The following is an 18,232-nucleotide window of genomic DNA, read 5'->3' as shown; positions in this document are numbered from 1 at the left end:
AACAAGCTTGGTGCCTTTAAATGTTCCTAACAGCTTTGATTTCTAAATCTCTTACTATTGTACTGTGAATTACCTTCTTCAACTCTTTATGACCTTTAAAGAATGGTGCTCAGAACTATTACAATATTCTTAGTACGACTTAATCTTTATAGAATATGATAAAGTATTAACTCCTGTGATTTGGATGAAATGTTTCTATTAATATAACCTAAGATTAAACTGCCTTTTTCAGCATCTCACTACTTGCTTAAAATATTGCCTTAAATACGTTCTGAGGAAAAAATTTCTTTCAACTTAAATAACTCCTGAAGAAATGTGGTTATAACAACTGAGAGATTTATCAAATTTTGAATCTTCTTACATTTGAATAACTTCTAAAAAGGAAAGGTATTCTTATGAAAATATAATATTTTCACTGGAAGGACAAATGCACCACTTATCTTTTCATCCACTATTATTTCATAACCTAGGCTTAAGAATAAATGAACATACATTGTGTTTGTTCTCCTTTTTTATTATTTGTGAGAGGCATTTTTTTCTATTTACTTCTATTACCTTATCACAACTCAAACAGAAAATAACAATCCTTAGTCTTATCTTTCTGCTCCCATTATATTTTACCATCTTTTTCTATCTTTATCTTCATATTAGGCACTCAGCTTTAACAAATACTCCTTGCTTGCAGTGACCTTTAAATTGTAAAATATATGTCAATATTAAAGACATTAAATTAAATTGCACTTGTTAATTTGAGAAATTCAAAAAATATTTTAATATATTCTTATTAATATAAAATAAATTTAAAAAGTACAGTGAAAGAGAAGTACAATTGGCTTTAAATTAATAAATAAATTGGAATTTTCATTACAAGGGGAATTTTTTTTAATCTAAAAGAGGACAGGATGCCAAAACCTGGGACTTCTGCACACATAAATACAAGCAGATAAACAAATATTGCAGAATCTACTTTGAATAATCACAAACGACTCCTGTATGCCAACAGATTGTAAAGTAAAAGGAAACAAACAAAAAATATTACCGAAGTACAGAATCCATATACAAAGTCTGAACCATAGAAAACTTTACTGTACATCTTCATTTATCCAGGATTTTTTGATTTAACATAAGATATTAAGTAGTTTGTTATCTTTTCAGGCACTTTGGCAATATTTCCATAATGGAAATCAGTATAAATGCTTATAAACTTTGGGGGAGGAATCCAGAATCCCCTAGCCTCTCCAAAATTAATCTTTATGTTGCTGTAAGTACCTCTAAACTAACCAAGATTCAGATTCAACTGATTAGCCATTATTCACTCCTTTACTGAATCAGCAATACAGCACCTTTACTCTTCCTTTAGATGATACCAAGAGACAGACATAGGTAATAGGTAGTGTGGAGGATTCTATAACTCCAGGGTTTTACCAAGTGCTTCAGGCATTACAAAAATATGCACTTATGTAATTCTCATAACTATTACTTACATAGCAATTAACCTATGGATTCTCACATTTAACAGATAGCAGGCTAATACAATTTCAAACCCCTAATTTATTTAGACATGCTGGTCAAAATATTACAATTAACTTATTAAACCTCTCTATTCTGAGTTATATAATATATTCTGAATAGATTTTACTTTATAAAAAAACTAAGCCTAACAGAGAGAAAAAGAATTAATGCCAAATACCTCCTCACCTGTTGTATGAAACCATTACACAAGCCAAGAACTTTCAGGATACTTAAAAATTATATTTTTACCACTAATAAAATGTGATGGCATGAAACTTCATTAAGTTGTATACTGCTGATTCCAAATGGATTTCCAGTATTTAGAAGAGTACACATAAATTAACAAAATCACAGTTTTGAAAGGGAGACTTCCAAGAGTTCTGTTGGATTGGACAAGCATATAAATAAATCCCCAGTTAGTAAGCAACTAACTAAATAAATCATAGAGACTTAGTCAAACTCCTGCTGAATGCAAGATCCCCTTTCTCTGTGACAACTCTTCAGATACTCAACTATTACTATCTTGCTATGTCTCAGTTCAAGTGTTCAACTGATATTCACATGCAAAGCACGTACATGAAGCGAACGGTTGAAACCCACCATTGAACTACATGGCATTACCATAGCACACAACCAATTAAAGCTCTCCAAAACAGTCTAAGTAAAGCAAAAGACCCAACAAGCCCAGAAGAAAAAACAGGGGTCATCTACAACATACAGGGTAAGAACTGTAACAGCCATTATACAGAACAAAGAGAAAACTAGCAGAGAGCATCCATGAACACCAATTAGAAGACATCATAAAAACTCCTTAATTTCACAAAACATGGTCAGATTTTACCATAGTTAAGGGAAACTGTAAGCACTAAGCCAAGTTTATAAACACCAGAGAATTCCTGGAAGCCTGGCATTCAGACAAATCTGCCATCCACAGGAACATAGAGATAAACAACATCTACATAAAAAGACTTCATCACCAGCAATCAACACCAGATGAGCAGAGAGTAAACTAAAATTAACACTAGACCAACAGTCAAGAAGTAAACCACCCCCCAATCAAGGAACTACCAACTCAGGCAAAAAAACTAACAATAAACAACAGCCTAATGAGGAGCTACCAAGATCACACCAACCAAGTCTGACAGGGCAAGCCATTAATATATAAAATGAGAGAAAACCCCACTCCCTTCTAGCACTGATGTCAGTAACAACTTGTCTTCAAAAAAAAAAAACCAAACTAGGAGACCATCAAAGACCTTATACTTTTCTTTCTATAATCTATCCTGTCTAATTATCAAAGCCATATTATCATGTTCGAGGTTTTTTGTTCATTTTTATGCAAAATGACCATAAAACATAGCCAATAGCCATCAATAAATGTAGAGTTTCTTTTCTCTAATCAAAGAATACATGACAGCAAGATCTGTCAATTTCATCAATCATTGCCTTATATGGGTAATGTTGAGTCTTTCCATCTCTGTGCATATAATAATCTCAATGCAGCAATCACATCTCGAAACCAAGTATGATTCATGTTGTGTGTCCAAACAAGCATGAGGAAAAGGCGGAGTAGGTGCACTAATATAAGCCAGCTTCCTGTATAGATGAGATCTACCTTTATTGGAATTTCTACTGAGCTGTCTATGGCCTAGACACCATCACTTTCTTAAAGAAAATTTTAAAGTTAGGTTAGTCAAGGCTTCCAAAAGACTGCAAATATTTGGTGGCTAATAAAAATTTAATTTAGGGATATTTACAAATGATTTAAGGAGGAAGTTTGCATTTCACACTATTAATTTAGGAAACAAAAAGACCAAAACACCTCTTGGCCAGCAATAAACACCCAGATAAGTAGAGATTAACACCAAGATTAATACTAGACAAATAGTAAACAATAGCCTAGTCAAGGAACAAAAAACACTCTTACCCGCTCTGAGAGAGCAAGCCATTTCTTATTTCATTCCTGAGAATTCTATTCATTAACTAAAGAAATTTCCAGATCTGAGAGTATAATACAATCCCTCCATTCTCTGTTCAAAGTGAATACTTTTTGAAACAAGTGCTTAATTAAGAGTCTTAAATGAGACTAAAGAGAGCCAGTTTGGTCTAGAATTTAAGGCACAGTAAGAAATCAGGAGACTGTGAGTTCTAATTCTGCCTTAGCCATGGCTTTGGGCCAGTCACTCTCTCTCACTCCAACCTGTCGCACAGTATTGTTATAGAGAAAATAGGAGGAGGAAGGAATATTAGGTATGTTCACTGCTTTGGTTATTTATAAAAACAATAGAAGCAAGTTATAAAAAAGTGTAAACAATTATTTTATACAATAATAACAATTTGTTATTTGTTAAACAGTCAATGACACATTTCCACTGCTTCTCTCCCATTTTCATCCCAACACAGCACTTTTATTATTGCAACTGGAATCTGACTGTGCAGGTGTCACAAAAATTTGCTGCATGTAATGATGGCATATAATATTCCATAAAAATCTAAACACAAATATACTCCAATGTAAATAATGTAAAATCTGGAATGAATAATGACAAAATCTGACCCACAATTGTACTTGTAAGAGGCATGACTACTTTGTTCATTGCAAAACAAACACCATTCAAATTCTGCTAGTGCTCATTAGCTTTCTTTTTCCCAAAGGGCAAAGCAACACCAGGGCAAACTTTCCACTCCCAGTCCTACCATGAGCTCATTTTTGTGAATTCACAGGGTGTAGACATGTATATAAAAGACAAAGCACACAAAGGAATGCAGCTAACTAGCTCCCCCACGCAAAAAATTCTACTTTTATAATGGTTATATAAAACTGTTTCAGGATCATGATGATGGAAGCAACATGCAGGACTGGGAGATAGGAAAGAGTATATTTGATGATGCAAAATTAAAGAGTTTATAATGCTATTTGACACACACACACACATATGTATTCTAACTGTTTATAAATAATTTATAGTGCATTATAAATACATTATAAACTATATAACATATCTGTAGTATTTTGCAAAATAATATGCTGGTTTGAATATTTATCTCATGAGTAAAGTACTACTGAAGCTCTTAGAATTGACTTACATGTACTGTATGGGCTCCTTCATGTAAACAAAGCACAAAATTTAAGACATTGCATAAACTAAATTATGTTGGAATCTGCCAATTCTGTGTGCTCATATCTCCCAAGTATTTGCAGAGCTACATCCTAAGTCAAAGTACTTCTTAACTTCATTGTAGCTACAATGGATATAAATAGTCTATACTCCCCTGTTAAAATGCCAGGTTTTTTTGAGATGTGAAAAAATCAGATCAAGATAAATCACTTCAGATTTTTTTTCCACCTTTAATGTAATAAACTGTATAATTCAATTAAAAAAATAAACTGAAATCTTTTAGGGGGGGAAACATACAATAACATGGTTATACATGTATGCACACCCTTAAACTAACACTTTGCTAAAGTATGACAGCATTCAGTCTTTTGTGGCTGGAGCTTATCAACATGGCACATCTTGCCTTGGGAATCTTTGCCCTCTCTTCCTGCAAACACACTCCAAATCTGTATGATTGCAAGGGGCCTCTCACACACATAGCCCTCTTCAGGTCACCCCACAGATTCAGATTCAGACTCTGGCTGGACCATTCCAAAACTTCGATCTTTTTTTGGTGTAGTCATTTTTTTGTTGATTTGGAGGTAAGCTTTGGATTGTTGCTACGTTGAAAGGTGAAATTCCTCTTCATCTTCAGCATTTTAGTAGAGGCTTGAAGGTTTTGTGCCAAAATTGACTGATATTTCTGAACAGTTCATAATTTTCTCAATACTTTTGTCAGACTTGATGTAGGTTTTTGTCAAAAAAAGAAAACCTGAAATAATTTATCTTGGTCTGGTTTTTTTTTACATCCAAAAGCCTGAAATTTTAACAAGTGTGTGTAGACTGTTTATATCCACTGTAATACCTGAATGTATTTGTTATGATCATGAAAGGGTAAGGTTAAATAATATGAAAAATATTACTATTCATTCTACAAAATAAAACTGACTTAAGTCTTCTATGTGAAGAGTTCTCAGGTTTTCTGTCTAATACAGTTTCCCAGTGCACTGATAAGCAAAAATGGAATTTTAAGATTAATACGTTAGACCTAAGAGCTATGGGAAACTGCTTGTGTGATTAAAACAATCCTTCCTATAACTGACAACTATGGGCTTAAAAGAAAATTTAGCATCAAGTAATGGTATACTCACATCAACATCACTACAGGTGGTCCTTGTTTAATGAATACTTGTTCATTCAAACTTATGACAGTGCTGAATGAATGGTAGTTACAACCAGACTTTGTACTTGCAACAACTGCAGCATCTCCACATTTATGTGATCATGATTCAGTGCCCAGCTCAGAATTATAATGTAGCAATGTCCCAAAGTCACATGGTCACAATATATGAACTTTCCTATGGGTTTCCAACATGCAAAGTCAATGGGGAAACTGGCGGGAAGATGCAAGTCCACATGAAGTCATTGCTAAATGGCCCACACGGTCCTCACTTAACAATGGCAACTGGGAGAGCAGGGACTGCCATTGCTAAACAGTGCATCCATGAGGTTTTTCCACTTGCAACCATGTCACTGGACAATTGAGTCATCATTAAATGAGGATTACCCAGTGGTTGGATTCAAATAATTTAATAACCGGTTCTCTGCCCTAATGATTTCTTCCAACAACCAGTTCACCAAACTGCTCAGAAAGTTAACAACCGGTTCTCCCGAAGTGGTGCGAACTGGCTGAATCCCACCACTGGGACTACCTATAGTTCCAGGCTAGTTTTATGAACAGCATGCAATATTACTTCTACTTAGAATATTATTTTCAGTGTCCGTAGAAACAAATAGTCATGTTTCATTTTTGTAGAGTATAGTATATTCTAGCTAAAAATTTAAAACTTATCTAAGTCTAATAAATTTTAGTTCTGCAAATCTCCCCCTGGAAAGCTAAAATTATCACTGACAAGTACCGTGTTTCCCCGAAACTAGGACCTGTCCTTATAATAAGCCCAATTGGGCTTTCATGCGCATGTGCTAAAATAAGCCCCCACTGAATATAAGCCCCCCCAAATATTTAGACGCATGCACAGCTACCGCACAAACAACACGGTGTGAGGAGGCGAGATTGGAGAGGAGCTTGGCTGGCCGGTGGGGGGGGGGGGAAGCAGGAGCCTAGAGTCCCAACGAGCGGATTTTGCAAGCAGCCTCCCTCCCTCCCCCGACTGGAAGGCAGCACCGGGGGCTCCCGCCTTGCTTTCCCACTCGCCCACCCGGCTCCACACAATGGGAGGGCACAGAGACATCCTGCCACCTCCCCGCACGAAAAGGAGCCCCCTGGGTGGGTGGCGATCGGTCCCCGTGGATGCCAAAAGCCCTGTGGCAGAGGAGGAAGAGCGGAGAGGGGCCCCTGGAGTTGCCAGGGGAGAGATGGGGGGTCGCCTTCCCCTTCCACCCACTGCCCATGTCCCCAACCCAAGCTCGCCCTTGGCAAACCTTTTTGTGTGTGTGTGGGTTGGATGCTAAAAACGGCCTCAACCCGCGAGGAATGGAGCTCCAAGATAGGACTTGAAAAGTCTAATTGAAAAGTTAATCAGCATGAGTGCTGACAATCGAGGTCCCTCCCCATTCTGTCTCTCTCTCTCTCTCTCTCTCTCTCTCTCTCTCTCTCTTTTCTCTTTATAATCTGCTATTGGCAAGCAGGAAACAGAGCAGCTTAGGGGGAGGGGCGGCGAAGGGGCTGCTCTGACGAGCCAACCAGCCGGGTTAAACACTCGGGCAGCGGAAAGGGGTGGGATGGAGAAGGCAGCAATGACAATGATGCCAGGATGCCAGAGTCCCCGGGGCGTCTGCTCTGGCATCCAATTTAACCAGGCAATCCCCATTGAGCAGAAACAAGAGAAGGGAAAGAGGAAGAGGCATCTCACTCCATGCGTCTCGTTCGCCACCCCACCCTTCCCACCTGCCACTCCCCCTCACTGGTCGAGATCAGCAAGCCAGATTCAGGGAGCTGAATGCACTGCCGCCGCCCGGGAAAAAAAGAATGTGAGAAATAGGCTCTCTCACAGGCCTCCTTTCTCTCTTCTTCTCCTGAGTCCGGCTCACCGAATCTGGCCTGCTGAGGTTTAGGAATAAAACTCCCTGATAATAAGGCCAAGGCCAAATTTCGGGGGTCAAAAGAAAATAAGACTCTGTCTTATTTTCAGGGAAACATGATACCAAACTATGTATCTATTGCTTTTCATTTTAGAGAAGGGTTATACCATCTATGTTAAATAGATCATACGGTTCACATAAAGAACAGATTTTAATATCAGGATCACAAACAGTTATCCTGATACAATGGAATAAATCCCTCTTTTGGAATTGAACTTTTATGAAACAAAAATCTTTGGTATTAGACTGTAATCCTAAGTATTCAACTGGATAACTTTATGCTAAAAAAAACAGACTAATTCAACAGTGCAATAAAGATAACTGCTAAAGTGGCATCATTAGATCTGAGCCTGGTTGGGGTTTTTTTCAAAACTTGTCCTGGTATTGGCCTCACACACAAAAATCTCGATATTATAAAGACAAACTAAATAGCTATAACTATGTTTTCTCTCATATTGCTAAATTACCAAGAAGCAACTAGACCAACTGAAGCTTTTGTAAGCACCCTTTAATGTCTGTTGAGGCATTAAGCATTGTGCAGTGGGAAAAAAATGACAAAAGATATAATTTTATATCCAAGACTTGGTAACATAAGTCCCACAACAGAAAATATAGCTAGTGTTGATTCAATTTGTTCAAAAGTATCAGAAGCAATAAAATGGGAGGATGAAACAATTGCTCTGTTTAACGACTGTTCAAACTTATGACAGTACTGAAAAAGTAGCTTTATGACCAGTTCTTGAACTTACAACCATTGCAGCCTCCTCTCCATAACATGATCACTATTTGTGAGCTTCATAGCTGGCTTACAAGAAGTCAATGGAGAAGGGCAATAAATTACGGTCACATGATGTCATACTAAAAGACCATGTTGCTTAGCAATGGAGTTATGGTCCCAATTGCAGTAATTAGGTGAGGACTATTTGTACATGTTAACAATGCCTCTATTTCTACAAAAATTCAAAGGAAAAATGTGAAATGTGTGGCATTATTAAGAGCATCTATATTAACATCAATACAGGCTGTATTAAAATCAGAAAGTAGTGATGGTTGAAGACTTCAATTACATGATATTTGTCTGGTAAACTTTCTCCTTCAGAGTCTGGAGGAAGTATAATCAAACATTCACTCTGGTCTTTAAAAATTGATTTTAATATACTCAGACCAACGATAAGTATGATTCCATAGTAAGAAATTTTAACAGAAAACAGAGTTCATCTTTCATGGGAGTTTCTTTAAAAAGAAGATATTAAAGGTGAAGTTGGGAAAAGTTCAAAAAAAACACAAAACCCCCAAAACCCCAAAAAGACAACTCCTGAAACTTAGAAACAATTTAAAAATAAAATTTGAGAGATGAAAAAAGGGATATGTCCCAAAAATGTATGCTTACAGAGGGCTAACAATGGTAAGGATAACAATTTTTAGCTTCTGCTAAGCTATTTTGGTAGAAAGTAATGCAAAGAGTCCCTGCAGATTTTACTCCACTAGTCATTGCTGACTGTAGGAAGGCGCTGCTCCTCTCCATTTCAAGGGCCATTGAGCAGCTCTGTCCGAATTATGTTTCCGCGGTCATGTGGCCAGCATGACATCATGGAGCATTGGTACCTTCCCACCAAAGTGGCATCTATGCATCAACTTTCAGTTTTTCATGCTTTCAAACTGCTAAGGACAGGATCTTATCCATCGCACAATGCTTGAATCTTGAACCTGGGCTGTCAATTCCCCAGACAACAAGAGCAGTAACTTAACTACTGAGCCATCGTGCCATGATGCCATCCCATTTTGGCAGTAAAAATACAAAAATTACAAGTACACACATGCAGAGGCTGTGGTTCATACTGTACCAAGGAAACATTATTGCCTATTTTGTGAAAGAAACCTACTAGCTGCCAGATAATACCAAATTCTTTTTGCATTTTGCATTCATTATGTCATCCTCAAAAATGATTCTGAAGTGCCAGTCAAAGACCTGCTCAGCAACATAGTACAGCTAGCCCTCAACTTACAACAGTTCATTTTGTGACCATCCAAAGTTACAACAGCACTGAAAAAAGTGACTTATGACCATTTTTCACACTTTCAACCATTGTAGCATCTTTATGGTCACGTGATCAAAATTCAGATGCTTGGCAACTGACTTATATTTATGATGGTTGCAGTGTCCTGGGATAATGCGATCAACTTGTGCAACCTTATAAGCAAAGTCAATGGGGAAGCCAGATTCACTTAACAACTGTGTGACTAACTTAACAATTGCAGTGATTCACTTAACAACTATGGCCAGATAAATTGTAAAATGGGACAAAATTCACTTAACAAATGTTTTGTTTAGCAACAGAAATTTTGGGCTCAGTTATGGTTGTAAGTTAAGGATTTACCTGTATCAGTTTAGCCAAGCAAAGTTGTGATGGGCCACTTTTATACTTTTGTTTGCCATACTATATCCCTACCTAAAAACCAAAATATATGTTTCAAGCATATATCATAAGGGCCTATATAAAGTCTTTTAAAGGTACTTTCCATATGCTTTATAAACAAAAAAACAACACCAGTTGCTTTATAAAATTTTATCCATTAATATACATACAAATATCCCTCCCTCCCCGCCCCCAGGTTAAAAAATTATAAGGAAAAAAAAGATGTCCAAGGCTCTTTACCCTATAAGCGTAATTCTATTGTTCTTAATGGCCCTGGCCTCTAATCACCAACTACCAGGCAATAAGGAAACACTCGGTCAACAACAGCCAATGATACTTCATTTCTTTCAAAACTATTTATTCATCAAGAATAGTAATGTCAGAAGTCTTCAGCTTAACAACTGCAGGCTGTATGGAAAGATATTCTAATTCCTACAATAGACAAATAGCTAGAAATGGATGGAACTATCACAGATGGCTAAATTAACTGCTCTAATCAAATAAAAGAATATATCCAGTTTTATTGCTCCCGGTATTTGGAAACCGCTTCTGGATTTTGTGCTTGAGATGGGAAAAAATGAAACTTTGATTTTGAGTTTTGCTGATTAGGTAAGTTTATTGTTATAGAAATGTCTAGTTCACATTTAAGTATGTAAAAGTAAAAAGTTGACTCTGTAATGTTATTTTATTTTAGTGCACTAAAAAGAGTCAGAAATCAAAGCTTTCCTTTCTTTTTTCCCCTTTGCCCTATGCTTCTTTTTTCTCTTTTTTCTTCCCCCTTTCCCATTGTTTTCATTTTTATTTCTATTTTATACTTTGCTAAGTTTAATAAAATTATTATAAAAACAGTAGCAGGCTGTGGAATGCAGGTTGTCACTCTCAAGATGGTCTACATTTTATTTTTATTTTTTGTTTCACTTTATTATAATGCCCATTCCAAACATATGAACTTGAAGTTGCTGAACAGTCATAGAAATCTTATGCCTTTCAAATAGTTATATTTCATAAGAATAGTAATCAGCACATCTAGGGAGCTTCAGCTTGGGAACAGACTGAAGAGTTCAGCAATCTGCTGTAAACATCAAGTTTATTTACATAAAAAGCTAAATTACATACTGCTTTAAATATTATCATCTTACCTTCAAATATATTGTTTTAATCACACAGAAACATCATTTTACAGTTGATATCCCTTTTTTCACCATCTAAGCATGGTATATCCAGGTATTTCATCTGCAGAATAAATCAATTAGGGAGAGGGCAGAGACAGAGGGGAAACAATGATTTCAAAAGCATGTGGCATTCTTTGGTTTCTGATTGCAAACAAACTTTTTTTTTTTGCATTTAACCACCTCCAACCTCTTCATCCCATGAAAATAATTCTGTGCCCTAAATTGTGATTTAGAAATAACTAATAGAAAACGTAACATCTCTAGATACATTGAAACCTATTATTTGTTATAGAGCATAAAACGCTGTATATGTATTCTACGGCAGTGGAGGGAACTAGATGTAGATTAGAATGCCTTTTTTAAAAATTCCAAGTTTACTTTTGCTATACACATATTACAAAATATATTCACCTACACATTTTTTCATATTTATATAAAGGAAATATTGCTTTAATCCAGTGATGGGATTCAAGTAATTTAACAACCGGTTCTCTGCCCTAATGATTTCTTCCAACAACCAGTTTGCCAAACTGCTCAGAAAGTTAACAAACGGTTCTCCCGAAGTGGTGCGAACTGGCTGAATCCCACCACTGTTTTAACCCCCAAATGAATGTACAAATATTCACTGAGGAATTACTTTTATACATTCATTTGATCACTGCAAGTTTTTCTGCAGTGAACGCACTAATTTTCCTAACAAAATCTGTTTTGTCTCAGCTGGAAAAGTTGAATTCTTGAGCCTGATTTTAATCCCTGGAAGGTTTAGATTTGTTACTTTTTTCTATTTTAAATTATGCAATTTTTTTTTATTCTTGAATTTGTACTGATTTAAGGTCCACTGACTGACCAAATTTAAAGACAAACTGAAGAAATAAAGCATTGGAAAATCTTAATTCTATGGAATGAAACTAGAGAGTACTGTAATGAGAATGTTATGAGGATTTTTTTGATGATCTATTACAAGTTAGACTGACAGGAGACAACACTTACACAATTACAATTGAATATATTATATAAGACAAGAAATCTTAAGCTCGCCCCATAAGGCACTATGTTCTTTAAGTACTCAAGTTAGATACTCAAAAACTTTGAATGGGGACTCATTTTACCACAGAAGGATGGAAGGCTGAGTCAACCTTGAACCTGGAGAGATTAGAACTGCCAAACTGCAGGCAGCTTGCAGGCAGCAGATGTAACATACAGAACTGCATTCTAATCATGGCTCATACACGAATGAACCAGAACTTTATTCCCACAGACTGCTATTTGTTAAGAACAAATTCATATATTCCAATTTGCAAGACTTCATTAAGCGTAGTTAACCAAAAGACTTGGAGAAGAAGGAAGAGGGGAAAGAGCTACCTAGGAGGCAGGGCTCAAATGAAAAAAAAAATTAAAAACACCTTTTGAAATCCTATAATAATAAACACTGCTGTGACCTGTAAGGTTTTTCCTATTCCATCAGGATTCCATGAGGATCCTGAAGTGAAATTCATAAATAAAAGAAAACTGTTTTAAAGATACAGTGCTTGGGGAATGCAATTAGCAAAAGGAATTAGGCAGATGAGATATTTTCTAAATTCTTTCGTAAAGTATGCTCTGAACGTTTTTCCATTAGTCCAATCTATGTAATCAGACCTGGTAGATAACTGATATCTGGACAGAAAAACAGCTTTTCAGACTTATCAATCTTCCCTGACTTAGAGCCCTCTGAATGAATGCCTTCCCAGCATCTCTCATCCAGAAAACCGAATAGGCATTGTATTTGGTGCATATCAAATTTAATAAGATGGCCAATCTCTACACCAAACTTTGCTACATATGGGAGGGGGGGTTGAACAATTAAGTTAAATTTTAAAAAAATTAAAAATATTTACTAGAAAGCAAAGTAAAGCAAGAACCACAAAATGCCCAGTTTAAATTTCTTCTCACTTAGGTTTGTTTAAATTAATGTTTTAATTTCACTCCCCTTTTAAACCATTGCTGTAAAAATTATGCAAATAATCTGTGTATTCTTCCATGAATATCTGCATCACCCACCTCCTTCCACTTATGACTGTATGACTGTAAGTTTGTTGCTTGTATCCTTACAATTTATATTGATATTGTTTCCTGATTGCTTATTTGTACCCTATGACTATCATTAAGTGTTGTACCTTATGATTCTTGATGAACATATCTTTTCTTTTATTCTTTCTATTCCTATTCCTATTCCTATTCTATTCGATGTTCTATTCTATTCCTATTCCTATTTTATTTTCTATTTTATTCCTATTCCTATTCTATTTTCTATTTTATTCCCATTCCTATTCTATTCCCTATTCTGTTTCTATTCCTATTCCTATTCTATTCTATTCTATTAATTATACACTTCTACTATGCTCTATTAATGTTTTATTAAGATAAAGTAAATAATTTGCTCATCTTAACAAGTTTGTGATCAGACAGATTTTTAACTTGGCTGAACTTCCAACATGTATTTCTAATTTGCACAACAAAGATTCTCAAGGAATTCCTTTGATAAATCTTACATGTTTATTCTAGTGAAATAGGGAGATTTCACATTCAAGGTTAACTGTCAAAAGTAGTATCTTAAATCGCCTGTTAAATTTGTTCTGCTCTGCGAAAGTCACATCTTCTTTCGCTAAGATGAAAAAGAATTATGTTAACAACAAACTCACATATTTAACAACAGAAGCCTTGAAGTTTGAACCCACTATTTCTAAGCCTGACTTCTGGAACAATTTTGCCCCATCTGCTACATGACAATCCTTTAAACAATTTGAACAGAGATATCACAATCTTTTCTTCTCTAGGCTAGACAAACTGTACCTAGTGCCTCCAATCATTCCTCCTAAGTTTTTCCTAGAAGTACCTTATAAACTTGTCTACTCTCCTCTGGATATGCTCCACTTAATCACTGTTTTTCATAAAATGAAGTGAACACAATATTCTAGGTTTGGTTTCATCTTGACCTTTGCCAATAAACCCTAGAATTACATTTGCTTTGGGCAGCTGCATGGCAGTCTTATCTCATGGTCAATGTGTGATCCACCAAAATGCACATATTGTTTGAAAGTCAATCTGGTACTGGGCTAGAAACCAGAAAATCTTCAGATCCAATTTCCCTTAGATATGAAAGCCGGCTATGTGACTTTGGACCAATCACCATCTCACAGGACTTTGTGGACAAAATAGGAGATTAAAGTGTTAGATATGCACATTTCCTTGAGATTGCCAAAAATAAAAATGGGATAATAAATAAATATAAAATGTTGCTGCTAGTGAAGTGTCCTCCATCCCTGTATTCTATATTTATGTTTTGGAGTCTACTTATAGGAGTTCATTCTCCAGGTTAAAATTGCTGGGTTTTGCTCCTTTTTCAGACTGTTAGCAACTTCCTGAAATGCTCTACATCAACCACAAATTCAATAAACATATTGTATGTCCTCTCATTGAAATCATTCATAACTATGTTAAACAGCAGTGGGCCAAGAGCAGAGTTCTGCAATATGACACTCAACACTGTTCTTGATAAACCTATGTTGACTTCTGTAAAGCAACGTATTCTTGCCCAAAACAACTGCTTCATATTCTGTTCCAGTGTTTTAGTCAGTATTGATATCAAACTGAATGATCTCTAATTATCAAGAATTTTATTTGCCCTTCACAAATCATCTTGCACTATGTTAGACCTCAGAGAAGGCAGGGGCTGCAAATTACTTTCTATTAAGAAAATTTATCCTTGAATAAGAAATTAAGTTGCTCTTTTCCAATTCCACTGTATCCTGCAGCTATGTACAATGTATCAATCTCTTCAGAGTTATCAAGGCATCTTACATTACCCATTCATGAACTGCCAACAGGAGTTTCATCTTGTACATAGGTGTTTGTTTTTCAGCAAAGCCAAAAAGTAGTTAGGTAGGTAAGTAGGTAGGTAGGTAGGCAGGCAGGCAGGAAGGCAGACACACACAAACAGGTATCAAACGCATATGATTTGGAAAGTTCTGGGTTCAATATATCCTCCCAACTGAGAGCATTATCAAAAAATGAAATTGAGGTGTATAGTTAGATTACAATTTCCTTGCTCCCTTTTAATGGTCATGATTCTTTGTCTTTCAAGGTAATCTGCACTGCAGATTATCTACTATCCCCAAATGTTAATGATTAGGTTTGTCTACAGTTTTTTCTCCTTTGTTTCTCCTTTAACATTAATCTTACATAGATTAATTACATAACATTACATAGTGTAAGCCACCCTGAGTCTTCGGAAAAGGGCGAGATATAAATGCAAATAAAAATAAATCTGCCACAAAACCAGTAAAACAGCATAGGTACTGGTATGAACAGGATTTGGGGGGGGGTCAAATAAAAAATTCCCTTATATATATTTACCTTCCTGCCTCTTTGGTTCCTGCCCATTCTCTATATAGGAAGCAATGATATACAGAAAGTGGGAGGAAGAGAGAAATAATATCCCTTCCTATTCATTCGACTATTAAGCTTAAAATTCTTGCTCTTCTCAGATGGGTTAAAATGTAATTGAGTACTGGTGAAGGCTTATGAATAGAAAATGAATATTAGCTCTCCTTTCTCTCTTAGGAATTCCAAACTTCAGTCATAGAGATATCTGCAATTAAGAGTTTGTATCTTTCTCAACTACAGATAGTACTCGATTTACAACCACAACTGAGCCCAAAGTTTTCATTGCTAAGCAAGACAGTTGTTAAGTGTATTTTGCTCCATTGTACAACCATTCTTGCCACAGTTAAGTGAATCATTACAATTGTTAAATCAATAACACAGTTAAGTGAATCTGGCTTTCCCATTGAGTTTGCTTGTCAGAAGGTCACAAAAGGTGATCACATCCTGCAACTGTCAAAATACAGGCCAGTAGCCAAGCATCTGAATCCCACGTGACCACAGGGACGCTGCAATTGTTGTAAGTGTGAAAAACAGTAAGTCATAAGTCACTTTTTTCTGGCCACTATAACTTCAAACAGTCACTAAATGAATGGCTATAAGTCAAGGAATACTCATAATAAAAATAGAACAATATGTTTATTTAAAAAATAAAACCCTCTGAGTTTCAAAGGTTTTGATTCCAGGTAAGAATACAATGGGGTTCACTTTGAATATTCTTTTCCAGGCATACACATAAAATCTCAAGCAACTTTTAACTTCAGCTGTGACAAATGCTTAAAATATCAGACAACAGAATTCATACAGCAATACCAAAACAAAATCCATGTTTTTACAATTTAATAATATTCTGAAACTAATAGTCATTTTAACATATTATTGTTATACCATTCACTCTGGATCCCAGTTAAAATGAAGTCACACAAATTTAGCAGACATTTTGAAAGTACAGAATCTTTGGGAAACAAATGTTAAAAATACCAATCTCCTATGTCTTATTGTTAACTTTTCTAGTTTTAGCCCTTAAGGACAAAGGTAGTAGCATGATTAACATCAGGAGATGGGAGGGAAGATGAGGAAGCCATTATGGTGACAAGTCAAAACAGCTGTTAAGTGAGTTTAGCCCCATTTTACAACCTTTCGTGACATAGTCATTAAATGGATCACTGCAGTTGTTCAGTTAGTAACACAACTGTTAATCTGTCTTCTCCATTGACTTTGCATGTTAGGAGGTCATAAAAGGTGATCACATGACCCAGGCAAACTGCAACCCTCATAAATACACACCAATTGCCAACTGTCTGAATTTTAATCATGTGACTATGGGGATGCTACAACCAGTGTGAAAACCAATCATGTTTCAGTGCTGTTATAACTGCAAATGGTCAGTAAACAAACGGTTGTAAGTCAAGGTCTACCTGTAGTTCATATGTATTAATACTAAAGTGATAAATAAAGCAGAAGTGGTTATTTCTGTGACCAGTTGTGCCTTAATTTTCTTGGAGCTACATACAATTTGGCCACTGCACGAGTGATAAAGGGTTTCAAGATAGCTTGCATGGAAGATGCAAACCTGGAATATGGTTTACATGGAAATTGTCCAGCCTTCCTAAAAATTTACATATTAGGAACAGAATATAAGCAGACCTGATATCCCTGTAGAATTTGTAGAGTAATAATACATGCAAAATCGTTTCAATCTCCTTGTCACCACATGGGCAGGTATGCTTGGTTAATGGGATTTTGGAGTATCTGCCTTGCAGCAGTGTGGATGGTTAAGATGTTATGCCTGGCTTTGAAAAATGCTATTTTCAGCTTGGAGAAAATTACATTTTGTAGCTATCTTGCTGTTTCCCAAGGGCCCTTATTAATCCAATTTCTGCCACGTTGGGGCAGCCTATTAACTTCTGCCTGAAACTCCATATTCCTTTATTCTTTGGGTGAGTAGTTTTTTGGTCATATCCTAAAGAAATTAGGAATAGTACAGAAAGCACATCTAATGCCCGTTTCTGCTGTATGGCCTATTTACAGGTAGAAGGAAAATGGTCTATTAAAACCACAGGGGTCATTCTGGGAAGAATTGGATTTTCAGCCAATAATTAATTCTCCTCTTCCAGGCCCTTACCAGGATTGCACGTATTCCTGACTCCAGACTTAACTGAGTGTTTGTTTTGCACTGGGTGGAGCAAGGATTGATCTCAAAAAAATTGTTTGCACTGTTTGCATCCTCCTTTGCATAAATTCCTATTCATGCACCATAAATGATTTGGGCCAGTGGTTTGGCCTCAAAAAAGTTTTAATGCTGCAGGGATTAATTAGCTTCCTCTTGTGTAAAAGAACTGCTTAAGAGCACTAATGGACCTCAGAACTAGCTGCACTATATATTTCTGGTGTGCATTCCAGGTGCCTTTAGAACTGAAAACTATCCCAAGGTATTTAAATGCAGTAACCTTCTCCAATTTGCTCCCTTTTAGTCCTTAGGATTATTGAGCAGCTCTCTTAGAAAAGA

The 18,232-nt window shown here is 36.1% G+C and overlaps 1 protein-coding gene across 3 annotated transcripts in view; it reads right to left on the bottom strand.

Annotated features, from left to right (window-relative positions):
* The window catches only part of SIPA1L1 (signal induced proliferation associated 1 like 1), a 180,901-nt gene that overhangs the window by 141,694 nt on the left and 20,975 nt on the right, over positions 1–18,232 (bottom strand). For 2 of the 3 annotated variants that reach the window (XM_058161937.1, XM_058161939.1), the window contains exon 2: positions 11,269–11,362. The exons of the other annotated variant lie outside the window; for it this stretch is intronic. The gene's annotated coding sequence lies outside the window, so the exon portion shown is untranslated. The remainder of the gene's footprint in view (positions 1–11,268; positions 11,363–18,232) is intronic. 3 annotated transcript variants of the gene reach the window in all.

This window comes from Ahaetulla prasina, chromosome 1 (genome assembly GCF_028640845.1).
Source record: "Ahaetulla prasina isolate Xishuangbanna chromosome 1, ASM2864084v1, whole genome shotgun sequence".
Taxonomy (NCBI): domain Eukaryota; kingdom Metazoa; phylum Chordata; class Lepidosauria; order Squamata; family Colubridae; genus Ahaetulla; species Ahaetulla prasina.
This window is presented reverse-complemented; position numbering and strand designations above follow the sequence as displayed.